This window comes from Typopeltis vanoorti, chromosome 7 (assembly GCF_054136105.1).
Source record: "Typopeltis vanoorti isolate ZY-2024b chromosome 7, IOZ_Tvanoo_1.0, whole genome shotgun sequence".
Lineage (NCBI taxonomy): Eukaryota > Metazoa > Arthropoda > Arachnida > Uropygi > Thelyphonidae > Typopeltis > Typopeltis vanoorti.
Window position 1 is genome coordinate 75,314,085 of NC_143555.1, and position 20,988 is coordinate 75,335,072.

General features: G+C 34.1%; 1 protein-coding gene across 1 annotated transcript in view; it reads left to right on the forward strand.

Moving 5' to 3' along the window:
- The first annotated feature begins 1,071 nt into the window (after positions 1–1,071).
- LOC150104788 (helicase senataxin-like) overlaps positions 1,072–20,988 on the forward strand; it is a 28,962-nt gene continuing 9,045 nt past the window's right edge. Inside the window, exon 1 of the mRNA XM_090395353.1 lies at positions 1,072–1,181. The gene's annotated coding sequence lies outside the window, so the exon portion shown is untranslated. The remainder of the gene's footprint in view (positions 1,182–20,988) is intronic.

Sequence of the window (20,988 nt, forward strand, 5' to 3'; positions counted from 1 at the left end):
TCCTAATAGGATTGAAAATTTTCTTTCTCTCCTTCACTCAACCGCTTCTGAAGGTCCCTCTTCCCCCAGAGCCTTTATTTCTTTGCTTTACATCAGCTCTCTTTCACCGAAACTAGCTAAAATTCTCAAGAAATTTAATTTCAGAACTTGCTTCACTATGCTCCCAAAACTTCGATCCATACTTAGTAAACCTAAAGAGAAATATCTTCCAACTCAGTTTCCAGGAATCTACAAGATCTTATGTGATTATAGAAAGCCATACTACGGCCAAACTGCTAAATCCATCCTTCTTCGTCTGGAAGAACACCTTAGAGATATTTCCTACAACAGGACTAGAGCCAGCGCTCTCTCTAGCCACGAAAGATTGAAACTCAGATGAAGGCCGCCAACACATTGTGGACTGGACACAAACTTCTAATATCCATGATGAACTTGAAAGAAAGATTGTCGAGTCCAGAGAAATTGCATTAGATTCTTCCCGTATCAATAATTCCCTAAGTTTCAATATTTCTGACGCACACATTGCCTCTGTTCAATACTGGCGCACTCGTGACAGCACGTAGTCAGCTTTTATTTGGAACTCAAGCTCGCATTACTGTTTTCAAAATGTACTACTGTTTTTTTGGACTGGTACTGTTAATGCAATTTTAAAGTCTCTTATTTTTTGTATATTTCTTTAATTGTGATACCTGAAGAAGGTGATCCATTCAACTTCTTGGATATATATATATATATATATATATATATATATATATATATATATATATATATATATATATATATATATATATATATATATATATATATATATATATATATATATATATATATATATATATATATATATATATAATTTTGATTGTTGTGTGCAGTATTAAAAGGTGTTTTCATTTAATCGAATTCATAGTTGACCTTTTATCAAGTTTCTGAAATCTTGTTTTACTGATTGGGCTAAGTATTTGCTAAAGAAGTTTTTAATGATTAAGAAAATAATCCCTATTTTTCACCCTAATGTTAAGTATTATGTAAAGGTTTGTGTTTCGAGTTTTGTTATTAACATTGTACTGCAGTAGTGTTTGGAGTTGTTTCTTGATTTAAATGAAATTTGGTAATGATAAATCATTTACTACAAAATAATTATGTTGAGCATCATGTATATGCTACTGGGATACGAAATAAAGGTAAAACGATACTCATTTCGTTGTTATTAACGACGTACCATTTTTCCATACAGGTGAATTATTTTCAGTAATTCATATGAACTGTAAAGCATGACTAAATACAATTAAAGTTGAATTAATATAATTACAAAAGAAGCTGTGGTGGACAGTGTGTGTTAAACAGTTTACTTGGAGTATTATCTTCCTTTTGCGGCAGAGTTGTAATTGCATATTGCACTAATACTAAGGTGTGGGAAGCGGAACGGAAGAAACTAATATCCAAGACCTTTCCCCCCTGTACCTCTTAGGTTAGCTATGAATAAATAAGTTATGAATAATGTGGGACTAAATATCCGCTTAATTTAAATAGTTATGAATAAGTTTCAATTCTTCTTGGCATCTCTTTCCTTAATAATCATCAAAATTATTTAATTATTATTAAATATATTTTTATTTAAAATCAGTAGCGTTCACTTATATAAAATATAAGTGAACGATACTGATTAATTAACTCAATATAAAATATTGAGTTAATATTTATTAAATCTTAATATAAAACTAGTCGATTTCATTTCTTATTGACTATAATCATGTTATTATAGTAAGACCACCATATACACTTAAAAAGTTCATCGAAATATAAATATTTTGAACAAGTATGATGAATGGACTATTCCAGGAAGGAATTGTTTTGTCATCAATTTCCACATGCATGATGTGATGGTAACTTCTTATTACGTTAGGCTCATGTTAGCATCTAATATATCAAGGTATATCAGTTCGTTTGGGATCAGGATGATGTCAGCTATGAAAATTGTAAGGTGCAGGCCAGAAGGGTTACTAGTATTGTGTATGGAAGTTCAAATTTAAAAACAATGCAGAAAAATTCCTCTGTCATGTTGCAAGCAAAAGAATGAAAGTATAATTACATTAATAAAGAATAACTCTCATTAATGCAAATGGTAAATGCAAAAGACATTGCTGAACTTATGAGTGCCCATTTAGCTAAAAGCTATCAACCCAATGTATGCAACATTGAGCTGAATATTACCTCTATACTGATGGAAGAAACTCAGGTGTATGAAGAGGAGGAGGTATTAGAGCTGTTGCACAAACAATTTGGTGATATGGGCTGACCGCATGCTTGCTAAACACTCTTTTAGCATGCATGCTAAAAGAGTGTTTAGCTGTGATGAATGTTCCTTTTACTTGGCTGAATAACTTGAATCTCAAAACAGGGAAGATTCCACAGGAGTGGAAAGAACTTTGATATTCCCATTACCAGGATGGAGTTCAAGGGCTGACGTGCCAAACTCTCGACATCTGAAATGTTGGTGAAGATTTTGGAAAAGTTGGTAAGAGATTGTATACAGAAATTGGCTGACAGATAATCTATATGTTGCAATCAATAACATGTGTTTACTAAGAGAAGGTCATGTCTGAATGACTTGCTTACATTTTATTATAATGTCATGGTTGTGTTAGACAAGCCAAATGCTTACATCATGATACTTTTCCAATTTGCTCAAGCTTTTGACAGGATTCAGCATGGGAGGCTGTTGCATAAATTGCAGGATATGGTATTTGGATTTTAAATTACTAATTTTGGATAAGACAATGCCTGGGAAATATCAAGAAGTGGGGAATGTAAGTCTACAATATTTAAGGTAATCAGTGGTCAGATGATCCATCCTTTTTCCACTGTTATTCAATCTTTACATTGATGATATTGGGAAAGCATTTAACAGGTGACACACAGCTATTTGCTAATAATGCAAAGATAGGTAGCGAAATCACATCATACTTAAAGAATAACCCAGAAGTATGACATGTCAAAATGGCTGTCAGTTCAGTTCATTGATAGCAAATTCAAAGTTATGCACTTTGATGCAATGAGATATCTAATGGCTTATTATATTAGCAGGATTCTGCTAGAAGAAATTGACCTAGAGATCTTGGAATTTTAGTGGATAGGAAGTTGAAGTGTGGGGGGTCACAGCAAAAATTGCGAGTCCATCTCAGAAGATAATTGCACTTGTGTTGCAGTTTTGCTTGACATGTAAGAAAGGAAGTCATTTTACCTGTTTAGAAGGCTTTGATATGAGCTCATATGGATTATTGTGCACAGATCCTTTTTTCTCTGGTGATGCAAATGCAGTGGAGAGGGTGCAAAAAGATTACTACAGATGTTATCAGACTATGGAGTGTAGATTATGAGTGGAGATTAAGTATTTGTGTTCTGCTGCACATTTTAGCAAAAAGATGAAGGAGAAGTGATGAAGGTAAAGCCATCCATCACTGCTTTATATGTTAGACCTATAAACTTCTGAAAGGACTTTACAGGATACTAATGGATGGGATTTCTCACTTTATGGGGAGTAGAGAGAGAGAGGGGGGGGGGCATTTATGGAAGTTGAGAATGAATGTGTAGTCAAGTCAAAAAAAGGAGTGAGAGCTAGATTTTCTTTTGTATAGTGCATGACTGGAATAGCTTATTTTTAGAGGATGTGAGTGTAGAGAGCGTGCAAATGAATTGAAGGCATGATGGTCTGAGTGATATGTGGCCTCATCCCTTTAGGTATTTTGTAATAATAATAGTAATAATTGCTCAGATCAATTGAAATGCAATTTGTAATAAAAAAAATAGATGGAGTGGAATCAAATAAACTATTTGTTGTATTGTCTTGCTTTATATTTGTTAGCAACTTTTCTCATCTTTTATAAACATCTTCACTCCTTTTGCCTTTAAAATGTGTTGAGCCAACTCCTACTGGTAGTTGAAATTCTGATTATACTTTCTTTATTATTATTATTATCTTCTGTGGACTTGACATATGAGGAGAATCTTATGAGAACCTTCTCAAGTAACAGTGAGTAAGTTTCATATGGTTGTTGCAGTTTTGCCTCGATAGTTAATTTCATAATTTAATTTCATTTAGTTACATTCATAATATATTCCAGCAGGTCATTCAGTGCATATCTGTATGTAAAAAAAAAAAATTAAATTAAAAAAAATAATAATAATAAGTTCATTTCCCCCTTTCATGATACCTTTATACAACTTCCAGGAATAAAATTTCGTTTTCTCTCCTTCTCATCTTCCACTGCACATATCCCTTCTATATTAATTTGGGTGAGTAGCATCTTCTTATGTAGTTTTACACCTTTTCTCTAACTATCTACTAAATGCTTCAGTTTACATTTCTGCAACCTCTCCCATAACCAACATTACAGAATTGTAATATTTGCTAATCTCTGGATTTTCTGCATTCTTTCTACATCTTAATGAAAATAAGTGGCCAGATTTGAACATGGTAGTCCAAGTATGGTCTTACCATTGCTTTATATGCACAACCACTTCCTTGTTATTGTTAGCCAGTGTGCTCCTTATCATAACATAAATGTGGTTTAGTCTTTGCCACAATTAACCCCCAAACTGGCCACGACATCTATAGACGTTCAGCTAAATCTAGATACAAAGTGCTAACTAATATCCAATGAATAACATGCATAAGAAGTGCAATTTGATGTCACTATTTCATCCACATCGGTCAGTAGGGAGGTTAATCCTCTGAATATGAAAAAAACTCCCCATCATCCACCTACTGACTCACGGTTCCACCAATACTGTACGTAGCCTTATATTTCTGCACCTTGCATTTATTAACATTTAAACTGCAACCCCCATAAATTCATCCAAGTTAAGGTCTCTTTAAATCTTTCCAAAAAGAGTTGAAATTAACATTTCTAAGCCAACTTTGCACTATAAGCAAACAGAAGATCCCATGTGAAATATGAACATTTAATTTCAAAAGTAAGGCTCAGAACAGAACTCTGTGACGTACCCCCCTAGATATTGAAAATTTTGATAATAATCTGTATGCTTAGTTTATTTAACAGTTTTATTAAGTTGGCTGAGTGGTTAGTGTATTTGCTCTCCAGCCAAAAGGCTGTGGGTTCGAATCCCTCTGTAGGCATGGATGTTTGTCATTGTCTGTAAAAATACTAGTAGTGGTCATGGCCGGTAGATGCTGTTGGTGTAATTGGTGGATTGAGACAGAGTTGTAGAGTGGGTGCCTTCCCTTGATGAGTCTTTGGATTCCCTGGAGATGTCAGGTAATAATAATAATTTATATATGGGAAGAGAAGATCGTGTGTGTGTGTGTGTGTGTGTGTGTGTGTGTGTGTGTGTGTGTGTGTGTGTGTGTGTGTGTGTGTGTGTGTGTGAGTGAGTGATCTTCTTCCTAGACTTTCTGCTTTAAGGCAAGATCTGCCCTGTGTGCACTGCTTGAGCAATCTACTGTTGACATTTGCTGTGCATATGTCCAGTAGTGCCCTCAGGATTTAATCTTGGGAGTGGGGGGGGGCGAGTTGAGTAGATGATTTGACGCTATGCATTGCATATGACCTATGACTGAGCATCTGCAATGATTGCTAATTCGTAAGTAGTATAGAAATAGAAGACACAGCACCACATAAATAAATAAAAAAATTTAATTAGGAAAAGATTTTTGAAAAATTTTGTAGTGTTTTTTCCTTTTTCTTTGGGGGGGGGGGCTGTTAATTCCCTTGCACATTCTCATAATACATGGGCTGATATGCCATCTTATCCCATGGCTGTATTTGTATTGAGGTTCTGCAGTATTTTAAGCACCTCTGTTTCTTTAACATGCCAGATGCGAGGTTAACATCAGTTAAGTCATCCTTCCATAGTCATTCCTCCTTCTACTTGCCACATTGCCAAAGAACTCCTTAGGGTTTCTCTTTGCCTTATCAGCTAGTTTTCTCTCCTAATTATCTTTAGACTTCCTTACCATACCGGTCATCCTTATTGCCTATGCCTTATACTGATCACCTTTTTTTTCTTTATAATCCTACTCAGTTTTTTCTTTCTATGTAACTCCTGCTTAATGAAGCTATTTATCCATCTAACTCCTACCTGATTTATCCTTTTGACTCTAAGTACATCCAGATTCTGCTTTCTTCAAACATCCCTTGACTATCTTCCATACACCTGTCCCCTTCAAACTCTTATGCCAGTGCTCTTTTGAAAGCTGTTCAGCTTGTCATAATTACCTGCTTTGTAATTCCACATACATTCCTTCTTAATAAGTAATTCTGTATGTCTAGCAGTCTCCCATGTCAAGACTGCGTGATCACTTTCTACAAGCAGACAGCGTAACTAGATTGGTTAGTGTTGAATTCTCTGATGCAGTGATCAGATCTAATACTCTTGAACCTCGTGTTGCCTCAGGTAATTATCTTTCAGCAATTATATTTGACCCTTGAACAGTACAGGTTTTGAACTGCGTGGAACTTATGCACAGAGTTTTTTCAATAAATATATTGGAAAATGTTCTGGAGATTTGCTGCAATTGGAAAAAACTCGCAGATGAACTGCATAGCTTAGAAAGAGTTAGGTATGTCATGAATGCATAAAATATGTGTAGATACTAGTCTACTTTATCATTTACTACCATAAAATGTACACAAATCTGTTATAGAAAGTTAACATTTACTAAAACACACACACAGAGTCTGTACATGGAGTCATTCACAGTTGAGAGAAATAAAAACATACGTAAAGATGTAGTATTAAATCATAACTGCATAAAATTAACTGTTAATTAATTAGTTATATTTAATTAGCATAAAATAAAAATTTCATAACAATTCATTCATTAGCGTATAGGCTAGGCTACCATAAAGCAATCATATTGCTGCTGCTTTGTTATCAATACATGAATCGTTATACCTGCAAATAAATACGAATTTCTTTTTCGCATTATCTTTTTCATTTTTGATGTCTAGTGTTAGTGATATATATAACATGTACAGTATTTTGTATCATATAAGACACTATTGATATAGGTACTGACAAACACATGATTAATCTTATATCAATGTAAACTTATGGTATTAATAAATACAATACAGGACTGTAAATGTATTTTCTCTTCCTTATGATTTTTTTAATAACATTCCAGTCAACAGTAGGCTATTATTAGTTAAGTGTTTTGGGAGTCAAAAGTCATACAAAGATTTTTTGGCTGTGCAGGAGATCAGTGCTCCTAACCTCTGCATTGTTCAAGGGTCAACTGTATATTCCATTTCCTTCCCAACCTGTGAGCATTCCTTCTCCCATTCTATGTTCCCATAGTTGAAATTTATTTGAAACTTGGCATGTATACTCATCATGCTAATTTGATATTGCATATACTACATTCTATTGTGTACCCCCCCCCATTATATAGCAGCTTCCAGTTACATATTTAGTCCTATTGGCTCCTATCTCACACCAGATTGCTTCAAATGAAGTGCCCTCTTAATCCATGTCCCTGTGATGTATTTCTAATCTTTTTGGCTTTAATTCTTCTGCTATCATTAGCAAAAATCTTCCCCCTTTTCCTCTTCCTTCTGTCTTCTCTAAAGATTCAAAGTATCTCTTTCATTATATTCCTATGGCTATATCATCCACATCTCGCTAATGCCTATAACTTTTGGCCAAGTTGTGCTTAACCAATGCTACAAACTCCTCAACCTTATTTCGAATACTTCTGGCATTAATATACATAAACTACAATATCCTCCTTAATCCTATAACCTTCTTTACACTTTGTGTTGCTTAGCCCACTAAACTTAACCTAGGGTGCTACATTTTGCATCATGTGATCACACTCCCACTTTTGGAACAATTTCCCTACTAAGTTCCTTGTAAGATTTATGCAATGATTCTTGGATAAAAAATAAGCAGAGTTCATTTCATATAGTGGTTGTTGGAGTCATGTTTTTGCTTTAAGATTCTTGAGAAATTATAGGGATTGTAACAGTGATTACTATTTAAGTTTATAGATCTGAAAAACAGGCATACGCAGTGTCTCCATTATATAATGAGATTGATTTTTTACAGGACAGCCCTTTGAATAAAAGTAACAAACATGTTTATAGTTTTAACTTCTAGAGTTTGTTGTAATCGCAAGGGCTCCTGCAGACTTTTTTCTCTCTTCTCAATGATGAAGTGTGCCTTGAAAGTGGGAGCACTTCAGTGACATTAAGGATCCAACGTGGTGTGACCCAGACACTGAAGGAGGTTCCCGTTCAGGACTTCCACTGTGTCTTCAAACACCTGCACGACAGATGTAAATGTTATGGAGTTGGATGGAGATTATTTTGAATCTGTGTAATTGACAGTTCCAAATATAGTTCTTTGCTTTGATATAATAATTCTTGTGTCATTACTTAACAGGCACACTGTGTACTGTAAAAATAATCATAATTTAGAAGTATCCAATCTTTTTACAATCGCTTCTGTATGTTAGAATTGCATTAGTTTCATTTTCGTAACTATGATTTGCATTTACCACATGCCTGATAAGAAATTAATCTTTGTTTAAAGAAAAAAAATAAAAGTATTTCATTAATGTTCTCACCAGATATCTGATAATTGTAATATTTTTTTTTATTCTAATTCATAGCTTTTAAGGGTATTAGTAGCATTAGTCCCCATCCTAATTAAGACAATCCTGTTGACTTCCCTAATTGGTTTATTATTGTGATTTTATTTTATTTATTTTCTTTTTTTTTTTTTGGTGTATTTGTTGGGTACACTTGATGTATTCTTACAGATGCACTGAACTGTGATATTCACAAGCATTCACATCAAATTATTTTTAAGATAGACCTCCAGATAGCAGAGGCTCATCAAGAGAAGCCATATTACTTGCTCCAACTGTCATACCTGTTCTCGAATACATTCATGTTACCAGCACACACAACATCCAACGGCAATCCATTCCAATCATGCACCACTCTATGAGAGAAAAATCTAGCCCTCATCCATTTCTTGACAGCATTCTCAACTTCCAAGGGTGCCCTCAGAAGTAATATCTTGTCCTTTCTTCACCCCCCATAAAATGAAAAATTCCATTTACTGAAATTCTGTAATAATCCTTTCAGAAGTTTGTAACTCTCAATCATATCTCTTTCTCCTGTTTGCTAGTGTCTGCAGCCTACAAATTCTCAATCTGTCTTCATAATCAATATTCCACAATCCTGATATCATTTTTGACACTCTCCTATGGACTGTCTCCACTGTATCAGAATCACCATGGAAACCAGGAGGCCAAACCTGTGTGCAATAGTGCAGGTGAGGTCTTAACAGGCCTTGTAAAGAGACAAAGTGACTTCCTTATCTTTACATGTCAAGGTTTGTTTTAGCATTGCAATTACTGTCCAATTTGTATTAAAATATTTGCTCTATGGCACTTGAACTTCAATTTCCTGTCTACTAAAACTACAAGATCTCCATCCTGATCAGTTTCTTCTAGCCTAATTCCACAATTATAATATGACATTGATATCTAATCACATCAAAGTGCATGATCTTACATTTATTAACATTGAACTGATAGCCATTTTCACATGCTCACAATTCCAGCCAATTCAAATCATTCTACAAGTACTGCATATCAGCAGCACTCCTGATTACCCTGCCTATCCTTGCATCATCAGCAAATAGCTATATTTCATATGTCAAATCCTTCCCAGTGGTTAATGTACAGATTGAATAACAGTAGACCAAGGACTGATCCCTGAGGCACAACACTAGTTACTTTGAATCTTGCAGATTGACCCCCTTCCCATACATGACTTTTTGATACCTGTCAAAACTGATATTGTGTATGACCTTACACTTGGTTGCAGGCATAGGTGTCAACTCTAATTGGATTCAGTTCATCTGATATCATTAGCAGTGTTCCTCCCTCCCTCCCTCCTCCTCTCATGTCCTGTCTATCCTCCCTAAAAATACTGTATCATTTGCACTAGATACTGGTTAGTATGTCTGCTTCTAATAGCCAGGTCTCACTAATACCTACATTTTGAGGTGCCAATATATTAACCAAGGCAACAAACTCTACTCCTTTGTTTCTGATACTCCTAGCATTCATGTACAGACATAACAAGTTACCTGCATGATCTTTTGTATACTCTTGTCTGTGGTCTGCATGACATAGTTTGAAAACTTGCAGATCTCTCTCCTTATCTAGTCTCTTACTTATGCAAACATTTTTACACATGCTTGAAATGCAAGGACTTTTAACTCTATTCCTTTTTAGAATCCAGGAAATGATTCACTCAAGACCAAATGAAAAAAAAAAAAAAAAATTAATAAAACTAAATAAAACTGTATAAAAGGTAAATATTATTAAGTTAATAACGATGAAACTATGATTCAAGGCTTTCTAAATAAAGCTATACGTAATCAGTGTACCAGACTGAGCATTTGTTTTCACAACAAATTAGTACAGTTTTTGGATTTCTCTAATTCCGTCACTTGCTCTGAGAAAATAATTCATATCACCAGTGTTCTTGGCACAGAGGAAGAAATTTTCCATTTAGTGTTTTTTCAAATGTTAGAATGTTTATTATATCTTAGTAAGGTGAATCCTTCGAGTCACCTTGCTAAGATTCTTTTTTAGAATTTTCTGTTAATACAGTTTTACTGTCAAGGCTTTCAGAAATTTCTTAAAACAAAATTCTTTGGTTTGCATTCTCTCCTCCCCTTTCTTTTCTTTTTTTTTTATGTTATTGTTGAATTCTCTCCCTGTCTGTCTGTGTGTGTATATCAATCACCCATCATTCTCCTTTGTAGGCATGCAAACTTGTTCAACTAAGAGGCAAACAAGAAATTAATAATTAATGGCTGAGAAGTTGTCGCTGTCATTAGCAAAAGGAGAATGTCTTCATGATGATGATGAGTGATATCACTGTGCACAACAATTGTGAATTATAATAAAAAACCATTGAACTTATTGCAATGATCAGATATCTCTGGTAAGCACATTAATCAAATACTTTACTTTTTTTTTCTTTAAACAAATATTGATTTTTTATCGAGCAAAAAGTGGCAATCATAGTTACAAAACCGAGACTAATAAAATTTTGATGTACAGGAGCAATTGCAAAAAAGATTCAAATTCTAAATTATAATTATTTTTACAATATCATGAGGCAATGCTTTTTTTTTTTCTAAAAAAAAAAAAAAAAAATAGGTGGAGGTGCTCATTCTTTACTAGCAGGAAAAATTGAAAATTTAAAAAAAATGTACTGATATTGTTTCTTCATAATGTAATAATGCTTATTTTATTTAGCATAAATTTATTGTACAAGTATATGAGAATAAGTAAAATGTATATGATAATGTTTATGAAACCTTCCAAGTTTTTATTAATCTCCTTTGACATGCCATGCTGCCTTCTTTCTTTTCAATTTGGGTGTATTGTTGAATGATGTTTCCTAAGCAGCCAAAATTAAAGTATTTTGCTAAATTGCAGCATGTCTGCAGTAGACATGAAGAAATTTTTTTGTCTTCAACAAAGCTGTGGTTGGGCTCACTATTAAATTGATTTGTGAAAATCTCCATTTACGTTCACATGTGGAAATAGATATCTTACTCAGAGCATTCATCAAATGCTTCAGTGTTTCTGAAACTGTTTAGTTAGGTCTTTCCGAAATTCAAGTAAACTGATTTATTTAACAAATTCGTGATTGAGAGGCAACACAAAAATTTGTCACAAGCTTTCTGTTTGCATATCTTTTTTAATGTATAAACATGCAAGTAATTTAAAATTCTAAAAAAAAAAAAAGACCTATAAAGTTTTATATAGCAAATTATCTTAATGCTAGACATGAAAATGCAAATTTCATTAAATAACTAAGCATGTTTGCAGTAGGTAAAGATATAAAAAAATTACTGAATATGACAAATTTCGAAATGTAATGCATTCGTATATGTCATGTCACTGTTAATAAAGGTGTTGGTATGTCACACCATTGAGTACCATCTCCATAAAAAGCACTGTGATGAAGCATGAAGAATGAACTATTCAAAATACTGCATGTGTATGCTGTAAATATTATGTTATACAGTGTAAATCAGCAGTTAGAATTAAAGGAAGTACAGAAAGATGTTACGATGTAGATACAAGGGTGCTGTTATCTACATTGATTACATTATGAAGAAATTGGCAGCATGGTTCCAGCTTTCCTCTATGGTTGTGAATTATATGATAATGGATGGATCTTTAGCTTCTGTCTTCACAACTAATTATGGTGCTGCCATGTCTCCTTTCTTCTTTTTGCCTGCTGTCTATCTTCCTTCTGTACATCAATGATCTTCTCCAGTCAAATGAAAAGGAATTTTATTAATTACAGTACTTTTTGTATTTGCCATTAAGATAATTTGCTATATAAAACTTTATAGGTTTTTTTTTTTAGAATTTTAAAATACTTTTGTTAGTTATCATAATCAATTATCCTGTAGGCTGCGGCATTGTTATTTATATATGTATTCTTATATATACTTCCTTTATGTATATTATTATTCTCTCTATATACTTATGAGGTGATTTATTATATAAATCTCTTTTACTAACAATTATTTTTATTTTGACTCCGAGTGTCACTATATGTTATTATATTTGCACAAAGAGTTCACTCCAATTGGTGCAATGACTTTAACTCACTCTTTCAGAATCCAACTAATCATTGACTCAAAACCAAGTACAAAATAAACACATTTAATAAAACTAAAACAATATATATACACTTCTAGCAATAATACAAAACTATAACTACAGATTATATGGATCCAAGGCCTTATTTAAAAATATAAACTTACTCTTAAGACTAAACACTTTTTCTTTCACAATCACAAAAAAAAGTTCATAGTCTTTTTCTCTTTCTGTTAAGGCTCTTTTCCAGAAGTTACAAGGCTCTGTACTTCATTTTCAGGATCCTTTTCATCAATCAATATAACACACATAAAGTCTTCTTGACTATATCCTGTTTTCCTTTTAGTAGTAATACTCATCAGATCAGGCACCTTTAATACCTAAAAATCTTCTTAATCAATATATTTGATTAAGAAGATTTGATTTTTGCAGTTTTGTAGGGGATTTAAATTTAATCACAGTTTATTTTGCAGATTATCCAGTTTTGAAGTTTATTTGTTCAAGTCCTTGTTTAGTGTAGAATTTGATTTCTTACTTTCATTTTAAGACAAAATATTTTATATTATTTTTTATTATTATTATTTTTTTTTTATTAAAATTATTATTATTTTAAGAGCCTGTGTAGCTCAGTGGATGTGGCGTTTGCACACCATCGCACTAGGCCGCACGAAGGAAGTCTTGGTTTCTAGTCTAGTCGGTGACTAGAGGAAATTTTTCTAAGCCTTTTTTCGACCGGTTCCCGAGTTAGTCGATCTCTGGCACGGGCAAGCAGGTTTTTCCTCCCGGAAACTCGGGTTTTTCGTCCTGTAAACTCAAGAAAATCGACCGTAGAACCCACATTATTTCAGACATTAAATATATTGTGTTAGGGTTAGAGACCACGAGATGGCGGCACATTTGAGCCGTCTCTCTTCACTGCGTACCGCTTAATTGGTGATAGCCTTGGGCCATCTGTCTCTGATTGGGTACCAGTGGAGATTGAACTGCCCACTCAGTCTCCAAAAGTTAGATAGGGCTAAATGGCCTCGCCTACTCCCGTATATATGGGAATAAAAAGGCGTTAGCTGATTTTTTTTTTTTTTTTTTTATTATTATTTTTTCAAGGTGGCAGCCCTTCTGCTTTAGCTGTTTAGGATGCTCTTTTTCCCCATTTTGTGTATACCTTGCCCTGACCCTATGTTGAATCTGTCTGATTTATTTTTTTTAATGTATTTATGTAGTAGAATATGTATGCCCAAAATCACCTATATCGAGCCTTTCTGTGGGGAAAAAAAAATTATAATGAAGATATAGATTCTCATTGGGAAAAATTCAAAATGAACATTAAATAAGTAGCATGTGAAGCACTGGGACAGAAACAAATGGAAAAATACAAAACAAGATGGACTCTGGTATGTACTGAAGAAATAAAAACACTATCCAAAAGAAAAAAAAAAGAACTGCATTTAATGAACATTTACAGGATCAAATTAATAAATAATAAAATAAGACTCATAAAAAATATTGGGAAGGTTATTCTGAACGACTGAAATATGACTTTTATGGAGCACAAAAACTAATGTAGAGAAGGATCTAAAATCAAAGGAAGGAATTGATTTCTGAACCAAAAAACTATCAAGGAATAAACTTACTATAAACCACCCTAAAAATACATACAAGAATTATGAGATAATTAGAATCAAGACTAAATTATAATGAACAAATACTTGTGCTATAATTTTTATAAAGCAAAGAATAGAAAACGTAGAATTTAACAAACTAGTATTTATCTGTTTTATTGATTGATGAAATGGATCACATTACGAAAGAAAGTGGTATTAAAACTGATATCAAAATTGCCTGCAACCAAGTGTAAGGTCATACACAATATCAGTTTTGACAGGTATCAAAAAGTCATGTATGGGAAGGGGGTCAATCTGCAAGATTCAAAGTAACTAGTGTTACTGTCTCTCGCTGCATATGGATGATGCAGCGAGATTCATCATCCATATAGATGATGAATATAGATGATTCATCATCTATATGGATCGCATTATGAAAGAAAGTGGTATTAAAACTGATATCAACCTATGCCTGCAACCAAGTGTAAGGTCATACACAATATCAGTTTTGACAGGTATCAAAAAGTCATGTATGGGAAGGGGGTCAATCTGCAAGATTCAAAGTAACTAGTGTTACTGTCTCTCGCTGCATATGTGGGAATCCCTGATTTACATATGAAAACTTCCAGTGTTAATAGTAGTTAGTGGGCAAGCATATGTGGTTTTGAACGGTTCATTTGGATTATTTTTATAATTCGTTGAATTTTTTATTGTCATAAAACTATAAACATGAATGTAAAACTATAAACTAAATAGCAAAATACTGAAACAAGTCATGAAATTTAAATCCCTTAATAATTAAGGGATAGAAGTAAAAGAACAATCCCTTAATAATTAAGGGATTGTTCTTTTACTTCATCCTGTTCCATCAATTATACCTGGGTATTTAAATTTCATGACTTGTTTCAGTATTTTGCTATTTAGTTTATAGTTTTACATTCATGTTTATAGTTTTATGACAATAAAAAATTCAACGAATTATAAAAATAATCCAAATGAACCGTTCAAAACCACATATGCTTGCCCACTAACTACTATTAACACTGGAAGTTTTCATATGTAAATCAGGGATTCCCACATATGCAGCGAGAGACAGTAACACTAGTTACTTTGAATCTTGCAGATTGACCCCCTTCCCATACATGACTTTTTGATACCTGTCAAAACTGATATTGTGTATGACCTTACACTTGGTTGCAGGCATAGGTGTCAACTCTAATTGGATTCAGTTCATCTGATATCATTAGCAGTGTTCCTCCCTCCTCCTCCTCCTCTCATGTCCTGTCTATCCTCCCTAAAAATACTGTATCATTTGCACTAGATACTGGTTAGTATGTCTGCTTCTAATAGCCAGGTCTCACTATTTGGGGTGAGTCTTATAGTCCGGAGTGGCTTATCATCCAAAAAATAATGAAGCATTATATCAAGCAATACTTTGTCTATATTTCAGTTGTAAGGCAACAGTTGGAACTGAAGGAGGTGTACAGGAAAATGGTTTGATGTGAAATCAATCAGGTGTGAGACAAGGATGTAAATTATCTCCACTCTGATTCATCATCTATATGGATCACATTATGAAAGAAAGTGGTATTAAAACTGATATCAAAATTGGAGATGTTAATCTCAACTCTTTACTTTGTGCAGATAATGTTATATGTCAGCTAAAAAAAAAATGAAAGAGATTGAAAACAAGAACCAAACTTTGGAGATTTACTGTTAAACCCTGAAGAAAGCATTGATTGATTGATTCAGTCAGAGAGGCATGTGGCGAGGTTGTCTGCGAGAATAGAAAAATCCCCTATAGAACAGGTTTCAGTTATTTAGGCACAATTTTTAGTTAAGATGAAAAATGAAATACTTAGAATAGATAACAGAATGAGCAGAGCTGTATGGTAGGAAGTCAGTTGAATAAATTTATATGGAATAAAAGAGAAATTAGTCAAAATACTAAACTAGCAGTGTACAAGATGATTATGAGAATGAATAGATGGCATGGTAGTATTGTATTAAAAATTAAGACATTATGAAAGAACTTGACATCGTTAGCATTCAGGATGTGTTAGCAGCACTAATCTCAGGTGGTAGGTTCACTTAAGCGGAATGGCAGAGGAAAGGTTAAAACAATTGTTCATTGCCACAATGGTAGGAAAAAGATGCCAGAGGAAGAGCAAGATCTAGGTGGATTGATATAATAAAAAAATGCATTATAAGAGTCAAAGAAATAAGATCTGATAATATTGGAGTCGTGACAGATTACAGATTAATTTGGAGGAAAGTTGTTGACAGGAATTATCATGATATCCTGTATATCATCCCTGATGGTGCATGTCAGGAATTTGATTATGATGATTTTGAAGCCCAAGAAAGTTGTGTGGAGACCAAATAAAAATTTGAAATGTTTATGAGCGATAGTCCCAATAGGTAACTACAAATCAAAATTGGTCCCATTCTGTTATTATCATACCTTCAGCCTCTCTAGACTTTTAAAATTGTAGAAAACAGCACCCCACACACACACACCCAGCATATTGAGTACATAAAAATCATATTTTAATATCTTGTGTCTGAAGTAAGTAAATTTCATGTTGGTAGTTTTTTTTTTTTTTTAAGTGATAGATATTAATGTAAAAGTGGAATAATTATTATTATTATTACGGGCAACTCCAAGGAGTCGACAGACTCATCGAGGGAGGCCCTAATAATATACCAAGAGTCCGAATAATAAATCAAGTAGGGGTTAAATGGATGAATAACACCATTAAGCGTGAACTGCAAAAAAAGAAACAATTGTGGAGGTAATTTAAGGAGAAAGGTGACTTTCAGGTGCAGGAACAGTATAAAGCTCAGGCCAGAAAGATAACAAGGGTAGTAAGAAAAGCAAAAGCGGGTTATGAAAGAATATTAGCCATGCAGGCTAAAGAGAATCCCAAACAGTTTTTTCAATATGTTGCAAGTAAAAGGAAAAATGTTCATGGCAGAATGATTTTAAAAAATGCTGAGGGTAGGGAGGTAACCGAATCAGTCGATATAGCGGAATTACTGAGCGAGCACTTTGCAAGAGTATATCATCCAGGTGGTGACATTGCAGGAATGGAAGAACCAACAGCTTATACTGGAATTGTGATGTCAAAGGCCTTAGCAAGGTTTACAGTGATTCTACTGGACCTTGCTAAGTCCTTTGACAGGATACCACATGGAATTCTAATCAGTAAAATGCAGCATATGGGGATGGATATAGGATTGGTGAGATGGATAGGAGGGTGGTTGACGGAGAGATATCAGAGAGTGGTTTATTCAGGTGTAGAGTCCAAAAGACAGCCTGTGACTAGTGGTGTGCCACAAGGATCTGTTCTTGGACCACTGCTGTTTAATTTGTTCATTAATGATATAGGAAAGGATCTAAGAGGAACAGTTCATTTGTTCGCGGATGATGCAAAGTTGGGTAGGGCAATAGTGAATGCAGATGATGTCAAAATTTTGCAGGATGATTTGGATAGATTGGAGGTCTGGGCTAAGGAGAATGGATGTCAATTTAATGTGGCAAAATGTAAGATTATACATTTTGGGGTGAAAAGATTAGCAGCAGTTTACTACATTGGTGGAACTGTACTCCAGGAAATTGATGAGGGGAGAGATTTAGGAGTGTTGGTGGATAAGGAGTTGAAGTTTAGGGGACACATTGCAAAAGTGGCCAAATCAGCTCATCAAATCACTTGGTTGCTGAAGAATACTTTGACGAGCAGAGACAAGCATGTTATTGTTCCTCTGTATCGAGTCTTGATAAGACCCCATCTCAACTACTGTGCCCAGATTTGGTCACCTAGGTTTCTTCTTGGTGGGGAGGAGGAGGTTGAGAGGATCTAGAGGCGAGTGACCAAGATGATAGCAGGTCTGTGGAATGAACCTTATGAGAACAGATTGATGATTTGTGGGTTGCAGAAATTGATTGATAGGCGGGGGAGGGGAGATATGATTGAGACATTCAAATTACTGAAGGGTTTCTATAAGATTAATTCAGAAGATATTTTTGATAACAGGGCTGGTGGTGGGAGGACTAGGAGCATCCATGGAAGCTGGGCAAGAGTGTGGTTAGTAAGGGTGTTAGAGCTGGGTTCTTTACTTTTAGAGTGCTGAATGAGTGGAATAAGCTGCTAGAGTCTATAGTCAGTGCTTTGACAGTGAATGAGTTTAAGGCAAGGTATGATAGATACTGTGTGAATGTCGAACAGTGGTGATGAACATGATTTGGGGCCTCCCTCGATGAGTCTAAGGACTCCCTGGAGTTGCCCGTAATAATAATAAACATTTAAAACACACTGCTTTTTTATTTATTTATTTTTTTAACGAGTAAATTAGCTATGTAAGCAATATAATTTCATATAATTCCTACATATTATATTGGTGACTGACTGCAGTTTGAAGTGCTTATAAAGTTTCACTAAATTTACTTTGCTAGGTAATAATAATTGGTACTCACAATTATGTAATTTCTTTTCTCAAAGGATTTATGATCTCGTCAGTACACAGCAGATAGTCATTCTGTAATCTCTGCTGCTCAAATGGCAAACAACTTCAAAGTGTTCTGAAACAGAATAGTGGTGGACAGCAACATTTTTGTTGAATAGGATATAAATATGATATATTCTTGTTTTGTTAATTTTATCGATACCAGCAAGACTACTAGCATACTAGCATAGAAATCAAACATGGTTTGCTATGACAATGTGTAGTTTTCAATAGGCCTTTGTTAGCTTGTCTTTGTGGCCAGTTGCCTGTTGGTTCTCACAGAAACATTACATGAACTCTTGCCATGTGATGGTGCTGGGGGGGGGGGGGGCTTTACAGATTTCAGTTCTTATTACATGTTCCACACTTTATGTACTCAGATATTTAAAAAAAAAAAAAAAAAAAAAAAAAAAAAAAAAAAAAAACAATTTATTTCTTACTCTCCCATTAACATGGCACACCACTCATTATCCAAGAAAAAAAAAAAAGAAAGGTAGGTTTATATACATATAAATATGCAGAAAAAGGAACTGAATTGGATCAATTGTGCTTTATAATTTTTTCACTTGGTTATACTATGAATTAAAGATACCAAGAAATTATATACACTCGGATCTCTTTTTATGCGGATTTGAAGTTATGCGTTGCACGCCCACAGATACGTGACCTTTCGACACTTCTGCTAGTGTCAACAGAGGGAGAATCCATTCCAATAATAGGGTAATCCAGCGTTTCCCAAACTTTCCTGCAACGGAAACACTTCACAAATCCTGAAATTTTCATGCATCACCTTGGTTATTTTGTAATGTATTCATTAATACTTAATTGTTACTTTAGCAGATTTTTTATTATTAGTTAATAATTGATCATTAATAATTAATTAAATTTGGCCCAATGGAAAAAAAAAAAGCACCAAAGAAATTTCTTTTCTTTGGGAATGAAAATTGCAATTTTAGATTGCTTAGCAAAAAGGAGAGGGATCTACAGTGATTGGTAAACATTTTAATTTAGGCAAATCTACTATAAGAGCAATTAAAAAGAATGAAGTCGCAATAAGAAAATCTGTCATTTCTGGAACGAAACTCAGTGCCAAATTATCATCGTACTCAAGAAATGCTTTATTAGAAAACACGGAACGAGCACTCATAATTTGGATTGAAGAATTAACTCAAAGAAGAATTCCTATAAGTGGTTATTTAATTGGACAAAAAGCTCTTTGGTTTTATGAACAGATGAAGCAATTGGAGCTGTCTACTTCCGCTTCCCAGGCTGATAAAGAATTTTGGGCTAGCAAAGGATGGTAAACCGGGTTTTTAAAAAGGAATGCACTTCATAACGTGAAGATTACAGGCGAGGTTGCAGCAGCAGATGAAGAAGCAGCCAAAATTTCAAGAGAAGTTAGCCAAAATTATTGAAGATGATGGATATTGTCCCGATCAAGTGTTTAACATTGATGAAACAGGATTGTTTTGGAAGAAAATGCCTAGTCAAACTTACATCGCAAAGTGTGAGGAAAAAAGCAATAATTGCTTTGTACCAGAAGTTGAAACATATATTAAGCAAAGAGCTCTCGATTTTAAAGTTTTATTAATTGCTGGCAATGCACCAAGTCATCCGCATTTAGAACATCCAAATGTGCAGGTAGTGTTTTTTCCATCCAATACAACAAGCATTATTCAGCCATTAGATCAAGGCATAATTGCTACTTTTAAAAAATATTACGTTAAGCACACTTTTCAATTTATATTGGATAAACTAGAAAATGAATCATTAACAGTAACTGACATTTTGAAAAAAGTTTCTATTTTCGACTGCTTAAATCATGTTGCATCTGCTATCGCTGAAATGAGACCACAAATTTTAAATGCTTGCTGGGAAGTAGCTTGGCCTGGATGTGTTGCAAACAGTGCAGCCATGCAAACATTACATTATCAGATTAAATCATTACATTGGCACATGAAATTGGTGAAGAAGGCTTTGATAAATTTAGCCAGAACAATGTAGACGAATTGTTTGTGGATAATGCCTTAAGTGACGATGATATTATTGGATATCGATTAACTTTAGATATCATCGAAGATTCAGAAAACGATAGTGAAGTGGAAGAAAAACCTCTTCTGCTCATTGCAAATATAATTCGAGAAGGTCTTGAACTGTGCAGTAAATTGGAAAATCATTTTCTTGTTAATGACAAAAATTCTGAACGAT